Source organism: Trematomus bernacchii, unplaced genomic scaffold, assembly GCF_902827165.1.
Source record: "Trematomus bernacchii unplaced genomic scaffold, fTreBer1.1, whole genome shotgun sequence".
Taxonomy (NCBI): Eukaryota; Metazoa; Chordata; class Actinopteri; order Perciformes; family Nototheniidae; genus Trematomus; species Trematomus bernacchii.
Window position 1 is genome coordinate 10,482,584 of NW_022987803.1, and position 6,000 is coordinate 10,488,583.

Here is a 6,000-nt window from a genome sequence, read left to right on the forward strand (position 1 = left end):
TTTTTAGAGACGTTAAGCTGCATTCATATGACAAGCGGTAAAACGGCTCTGTGCTGACTTTGTCATTGCGTTCCAATGGAGAGAGCGGTGTCGCCGTTTATCGCTCGGAATTGTTGCAGAGCACTGCGCTCAAAGTTTAAATTGCATCAACTTTGACCTACCGCTGACCTTTCGACGCAAAACTAATCAGATGACAGCTGTATGTAGCGCTGCAAGCTAGCAGGGCAGGTAACCGTAGAAACTGACTTTTTTCACAACATGGCTCTGCGTCTAACCTCGCAGTAAGCAAATGGATAATCCTGTATCATGTGAATGCAGTTTTTCGAAAAATACTGAATAATGCTCCAAGCCTTCACCCTTGCAGGTGTGGTTGACCCCGTGTCCTCCAGGTGAGGAACAGACTCCCTACACACTGATCCAACCTGCTGCTCCAACAAATGAAAGATATTTCCTTCTACACCTCCGCACATACACACTTCCTGCTGTCACGTTCTCGATTTCTGTCTGCTTGTCTTGACTGCGGTGGGTTGGTGGTGTGGAAAGCTTAGTTTATTTGGACTTTTAATACAAGCTGACCCCTGTCCCCTGGTGTGTGTGGGTGTGTGTGTGTGTAGGTCCAGAGAGCACTCTCCCATGAAAACTACGCCAACGACCCAGAGACGGTGTCGACAGAGGACCACACCACACGGGGAGATCACACACATTAACCCATGACACATACACACAAATACACTCTAACACATATACACACATATATCTCACAGAAAAGTATAGCACATAGGAGAATATATGTGTGTGTGTTTATGTGTGTTTTGGCCTTGAGGAAATCTTCAGCATGTGTTAGATGAATCCCCGGGGCTCTAACTCAACTCTGATTGGCTGGCCATCTTGCTTTGTTTGTTTCCACAGCGACAGAGCTGTCACTGCCTCCTACCACCCAGGTGGAGCTGTCAATCACTCTGGCTGCGAGCCAACCACACATAGGCCTTGTTGCGACCAATCACAACTCAGACCCTTTTGGCGATTTCAACCAAGTTACTAATCGTCTGATAATCATAGTTAGGAATTCAAATGAAATCATCATTAGAATTTAAATTACTTTCAAAACAAATAAATACAACATGTACTGCTTCATGTTGGAAACACCAATGGTTTCAAGGATGAATTATTCTAGAACTAAAAATAAAAAAAGCTGTCAATTTGGCCTCTGCTGGAAAAAAACTGGGCAAGTCAAGTTCTTTAAACACAACCTTTCATTTGGTTCAATCTGTGTTTCGTCATACCGTAATCACTGTAATTATACGTCATGCCACTTTTATTTATTACATTAATAGTACAGAGGTTAAAATCATAATCCATCTTTAAAAGCTGACTTCATGTTTTGCCTAAAAATAAAGAATCTCAAATCAAAGGGCGGTTCATTGTGAGAAGTATGGGGACTTTTTCATACAGTAAATATAAAAAAATTGAAAGTATAGTGTAAGGGGTGGAAATCACATTGAAGATAATGTGTTCAATAAGTATTTCTAAGTAAATAATTGTATTCCAAAAGGCATAATTAAATAAACATCTATCCTTTGATAATCAGTTTACACCGTCAGCACTGTGCATTTCTCATCTCAAAGCATCTGCTATGATACAGTAAAGAACATCAAGGATAGGACACCAATAACCAATAATAAACAAGTGTATGAAGGATAAACTTATGTATTATAGTGTGAAAAAGAGGTGTAGTCATTAACACCAATTATGACCTTATTGCAGATGTGATAGTGCCAGGTTGTTCTCATGTATATTGTGCATGATTGCTATTTGGCATGGTTCACTAAAGCACTTGAATGGAGCACAGCTATTGTTAATATTATTAAATAGACCTGTGCTGTGTTTACTTTAAAAAAGGTTAATGCCCAAGTTTTATCTTCAGCCTGTCCTCCTCCAAAAAACGACCAAATAGGTTGATTGTTCAGCAGCTTATTACGACCTATAGTCACGTTTTAAAGTTTAGCACCTCTAGTGGTCGTGTATATGGGCTAATGCTCCCGTTGATTGCAAATGCTCCGGAGGGTCGTATATTCACAAATAACCCTCTCCGGAAAATCCTAAATTGGAGAATAGTTTGGCCATTCAAATGCTTTTTGATTTGATTTCTAGCAAGAAGTGTATATTGTACTTTTAGAATCCACGTCCATTGGATGTGTAGGATCTATAGTTTGATAGATATTACGAAGATTATTTGAGGTCTCGCCAGGAGAACGTGTATATACTACGTCTTTCCCCCTATTCATTTCTATTGACGGCAGTGTAAAGTTGGCGTCAACCCTCACGGGGTGAAAACAGTATTTCCGGTCTCAGAATTTTCATAATAAAACCGGAAGTATTCCCCTCACTGTCAAATGATTTTACAGTGAAATCTGCAGTACTCATCCACTGAAAAACATCAGTTTATCCTTGTTAATTACACGACATTGATTGGTTTAAATTGTGTGCAATGCTTTTGTGTTTTTAACCTTCGATTCGGAAAAACAAATAGTTTTTTCTGAGTTTAGGATGGCCGAAGACACTACACTACCCATAATCCTCAGCAATCGTTTGGGACTACAACATCCGCTTTGCTTGACAAACCCTGTGATTAGTCGTCAAGCTCTGTGATTGGATGTTGGAGTGGCAGTGCGCCAAGGTTACGCCGAGCGTCAAACAGCTCTTTGAAATGGAATGAAACCACGGCAGACTATCCAAAACTGGATTCGAACGGGTCCACCCCCGGTCTTATGTCTGTGACCCCTCCTGTTGTTAATTGATAAGCCTGAAACATGCACTTGTCAAGGTTCAGAGGCACATTTTGCAAATATGGCAGTAGCCATCGATCATCTTAAGATAAGATGTACTTTATTGATCCCAACTTGGGAAATGTTTTTGTTACAGCAGCATGATTGTCAAGTGCCAAAATAAACTATGCAATATATTGGACGTTAAGTACTTTGTCAGACTTAATATTTATCTGTTGATACCCCCAACGTTTTTTTCTTATTCAAAAGAAGACCTTAACTTAAAGTATTCTTTAATGTTTGAATAAAGCCTTATTAGTTTGTCTGTTTTGCACATCCTCCTGTTCATATCTTTGGACGTCCTGCACTAAACTGTTTTATTGTAGAGATCACTACAGTATCTTCTTGATATTTTCTATTCTATATTTCTATCATGGACCTTCTACTTTTCCCCTATTTTGTATGTAGGCTACTCTTAATATATATATTTTTTAATCAAATATAACATATTCAACAAAAAATAGCAATAACGTGCTTTAACCACTATGCGATGCGGGTTAAAAAACTGTCAAGTTTACAGTGTTAACACAATGATACTTTCCAGTTTATGACGGATTTATTTTGTTATCCACACATATATTGTTTTGATATTTGTAACACCAAACATGACCCAGTGGTCTAGTTAATAAAACATAATAATATCAAACATAATATTACTATTGTAGTGACCACTATTTAACTAGGGTACATAATTCACGCATGGAACTACAGGTTGGGGGTATTGTTTCGCACGGGCACATATCTTGACGGTACCTCCGGGGTACCTACTGTTGTGTGTCCCTTTCACTTGGTCTTGTGTTCTCGTGCTGCGACACGACAGATGTGCATTCTGCTCCTCAATAAAGTACCGATTTGCACCTTCAATGCACCGCCTCCGACTCCCTTCTCTCGGCACTACACTATTAACTTTATTGTGAAATTAAAACAGAACGGTAAAGAAAAATACAGTTTCAGTCTCTCGATTTGAAGCTTATGCATTGTACCATGAACCTGTATAGACCTGTAACAGTCAACTGGTGAGGAGTTGGAACGGTAGTTTCTGAAGATGTTACAAATAACACACAGCATACAATGCCATAATAACTTTGTATTATTAGTGTAGGACACTTATGTATGTATAACATCTGAAGATGTGTAGTCTTATTCATGTTTTCACATAATTTTACAGGATATTGCTATATTATTTCACATATTGTAGTTCTACACATTAATATCTGATTTGTAAAACATCATAGACAGAAAGGTATGTCTGACATTAAATGGTAAGCCAGGGTTTCCCACACATAGACTTTACTTGGGCGGGCCGCCCAGGTATATTAACTACATTTGTATCCGTCCGTGAGCACGACGCCATCCGCGATCGATTAACTAGTGGACAACGTCCCCTCCTTTACCTGTTTGCTCTGCTATCGAAGGGTCAGCTTCATGCGACAATTCATGAGCGTGCTCCACTAGCACTTAATGTCGTGTAATTAACAAGGATAAACTGATGTTTTTTAGTGGATGAGTACTGCAGATATCACTGTAAAATCATTTGACAGTGAGGGGAATACGGTTTTATTATGAACACTTCGAGACCGGAAATACTGTTTTCACCCCGTGAGGGTTGACGCTAACTTTACATGGACGCTGCCGTCAATAGAAATGAATAGGGGGAAAGACGTAGTATATACACGTTCTCCTGGCGAGACCTCAAATAATCTTCGTAATATCTATCAAACTATAGATCCTACACATCCACTGGACGTAGATTATAAAAGTACAATATACACTTCTCGCTAGAAATCTAATCAAAAAGCATTTTGATGGCCAAACTATTCTCCAATTTAGGATTTTCCAGAGAGGGTTATTTGTGAATATACGACCCACCGGAGCGTTTGCAGTCAACGGGAGCACTAGAGGTCGAAAACTTTAAGACGTGATTATAGGTCGTAATAAGCGCTTGAACAATCGACCTATTTGGTCGTATGAGTTGGAGGACTTGTTGTTTATCTTGCTGTATGTTACTCTAAAACTGCAGTACGGCCATTGTGTTGGGTAATTACGTTTTCATCTTAGAAGTTACAGTTACATTTTCATTTAATTAGTTGTCCATCCATCTTTTAAGGCTAGTCTCCTAGACAAAACACAGGTTTTTGACAAAGGCAAATGACACAAATATTGAGAAGGGTGATAAAATCTAAGAATAGAGCCTTTTCTATTTTGGTGTTGAGACCATAGACTGTAGGTTGAGACACATCTGAAGGCGATGAAAAGCAAACGTAACACAATATGTTAGACAGGGTCTTACTGAGCAATGTCACAGAACCACGACTGTCACATGTTCATAAAAATAGACAAACATAAACAAGTGATTCAGAGAAGGAAGCAGAGAGAGAGAGAGAGAGAGAGAGAGGAGAGAGAGAGAGAGAGAGAGAGAGAGAGAGAGAGAGAGAGAGAGAGAGAGAGAGAGAGAGAGAAAGAGAAAGAGAGAGAGGCACATGTCACCATGACAAAAAGCCTTTCCAAGTCTTAAGAGGGGATTATTTATTCATTTTTAATTACTGATATATCCTCATGCATGTGTGTTTGTGTCACCTAGATAACTTTATGCAACTTTAAAATACATTCTTTAAAATTATGGAAAGTATTTTTTTGTAGCCAAACCATTTACTTTTACATTTTGTTAAGTGGGACAGTATCTGGAAAATCAGATACAAAGCAGAAATGGTAATGCCATTCCCTCTGTGTGTGTCATATTATATATGAATAACTGTGACTGGGAAATGTGTAGATATGTGTGAGGAGAAAGAGGTTTTATGAATAAATAAGCGGATAAATGAATAATAATAATAATAATAATAATAATGTTTATAAGTAGCTGAAAAGTGTTTTTCCATGCTGGTACATAAGAGGCAGATCTAGGTCAACACGTGGAACCATCAGACACACTTCAGGCTTCACAGTCTTCCTCAGAGACAATTTGACATGTGGACAGAAAAGACTGGAGGTCGAACAACCAAACCTCAGAAACTGGCCACCTGCTGAGCCACAGTCATCCCAGAATGCCACAGCAATCCCAAACTGTCTCCTCCTTAAAGCCAGATTTAGTTGTTGGTCAGTGAATGAGATAATGTGATTGTCTGTCTGTGAGCTTGCTTGTGTGTGTATGTAAACAGATGTTTTGTGTTAATCC